This window comes from Euprymna scolopes, chromosome 5 (genome assembly GCF_053919585.1).
Source record: "Euprymna scolopes isolate OS-2025 chromosome 5, ASM5391958v1, whole genome shotgun sequence".
Classification (NCBI taxonomy): domain Eukaryota; kingdom Metazoa; phylum Mollusca; class Cephalopoda; order Sepiida; family Sepiolidae; genus Euprymna; species Euprymna scolopes.
The window spans coordinates 60,082,069-60,084,582 of NC_136486.1; the positions used below are offsets into that span (position 1 = coordinate 60,082,069).

Consider the following 2,514-nt stretch of genomic DNA (forward strand, 5'->3'; position numbering starts at 1 on the left):
TGAGAATGTGTGTGTGAGAGAGAGAGAAAGAACAATTCTCAACCTATATACTCAACAAATTTTTTATCTACAGATTTAAAAATTTGTATATAGGGTATTCAGACATATAGAAATATATCTAGCATAACCTATCTATTATATCTATAAAATGACCATGTGTGTGTGTGTGTGAGAGAGAGAGAGTCAGAGAGAGAGAGAGAACAATTTTCAGCTTGTGTGTGTGTGAGAAAGAGAGAGAGAGAAAGAGAGGAAGGAAAATTCTCACCCTATATATTCAACAAATTTTTTATCTACATATTAGAAAATTTGGATATAGGGTATTCAGACGTATGGAAATATATCTAGCATAATCTATCTATTATATCTATAAAAGTGAGAATGTGTGTGTGAGAGAGAGAGAAAGAGAGAGAGAGAGAACAATTCTCAACCTATATATTCAACTAATTTTTTATCTACAGATTTGAAAATGTGTATATTGGGTATTCAGACATATGTAAATATATCTGGCATAATCTATGTATTATATCTATAAAAGTGTGAATGTGAGTGATGGAAAGAGCAAAAAATTCTCAACCTATATAACCTATAAAAGTGAGAATATGTGTGTGAGAGAGAGAGAGAGAGAACAATTCTCAACCTATATATTCCACACATTTTTGGGCACAGATTTGGAAATTTGTATATAGGGTAGGCAGACATATAGAAATATATCTAGCATAATCTATCTATTATATCTATAAAAGTGAGAACTTGTGTGTGTGTGTGTGTGTGAGAGAGAGAGAGAACAATTCTTAACCTACATACTCAACAAATTTTTTACCTACAGTTTAGAAAATTTGTATATAGGGTATTCAGACATATGGAAATATATCTAGCATAATCTATCTATTATAACTACAAAAGTTAGAATGTGTGTGTGAGAGAGAGAGAGAGAACAATTCTAAACCTATATATTCAACAAATTTTTTATCTACAGATTTGAAACTTTGTATATAGGGTATTCAGACATATGGAAATATATCTAGCATAATCTATCTATTTTATCTATAAAAGTGAGAATGCGTGTGTGTGAGATAAAAGGCAAAAATCGGTGTGTATGTATGTATGTATGTATGTTTGTTTGTAACGCTAAAACTTTTGAAAGACGGAACCAGAGTTGACAAATTTGGTATCATATTGCACCTTGATCACCCGGATGACAAATATCGAAATTTCACGTCAAACGGACCAGTAGAAAGGGGTCAACTGATCGTTTTTCTCCTAGGGGGGCCCCCAAAAAAACCTGTCATTTTAACGTTATTCAATACGTGTCACGTGACGTGACGTCAGCTCAAACTTTTGACAGACACAACCAAAGTTGACAAATTATGTATCATATTGAACCTTGATCACCCGCATGACAAATATCGAAATTCCACACCAAACGGACCATTAAAAGGGGGTGAACTGATCATTTCTCTCCTAGGGGGGCCCCCAAAAAAACCTGTCATTTTAATGTTAATATTACATAATCCAAAAACGCTTAGTCATGTCACGTGACGTGACGTCAACATCCAGTAATGGCGAACAAATGTAAACAAACACTTTGTTTTACCGATACTTTTGTAATTTCTCTTCTGCTTTGTTCTAGAGATTATTAAACTCCATGACAATGTCTCCAACGTATTTAACTGGTTAAAAATAGTATTTATACAAGAGTTTTAACGAAAAATATCAGGAAAAAATGTACAGGAATAAAAAAAAATTCAGCTTTCAAAATATTCGTCGATAAAAAAACCGATCTTTATATTTACGCTAGCCATTTTGTATATTACCACGTGACCTGCTATCTCTTAAACTGGAGGGGGGGATCCACTTGAATCCAACAAAACCAGTAATTTTTTTTTTCTATTATATATACATCATTTTCTATAAAATTAAGTGTAGACTTTATAATTAAAACAAAAAATGTTATTCATACTAAAAAAAAAAAACGCTTAGTCATGTCACGTGACGTGACGTCAACATCCACTAATGGCGAACAATTGTACCTATTTACTATGCCTCCCCACGGGACAGAGTTAGACACCAGGGTCGTTTTTTAACGTGGAGAAAAGGTACAAAAATAAAAATTGTCTCAGTCGTGGAGGATTTCTCCTCCACCGAAAGAGAACAAGAAATAGAAGTGCAGCATCTGAAGAACAGATACTACACTTTGATCTTGACCAAAAGGCCAAGAATGCGAACAATTGTAAATAACAACTTTTTTCACAAAACCAACACCGTCTTTCTTTTTTTTCTCTCTCTTTCTCTCTCTCACCCACTTACTCTTCCCTCTCTCTCACCCTCTTTCTCTTGACGTCACACCACTGTTAAACTGTGGGGGGGGGAACACATTCCCAGGCATTATCTCCTATAGATGCACATTTTATTAGAAATTCAGCTTTCAAAATATTAGACGATAATAAAAACATAAAACCAACACCCTCTTTCTCTTTTCTCTCTCTCTCACCAACTTACTCTTCTCTCTCTCTC

General features: G+C 34.0%; 1 pseudogene; it reads right to left on the reverse strand.

The window, feature by feature from the left end:
* Positions 1 to 2,091: 2,091 nt before the first annotated feature.
* On the reverse strand, positions 2,092 to 2,225 carry LOC145277254 (U2 spliceosomal RNA; annotated as a pseudogene).
* Between the last annotated feature and the right edge of the window lie 289 nt (positions 2,226 to 2,514).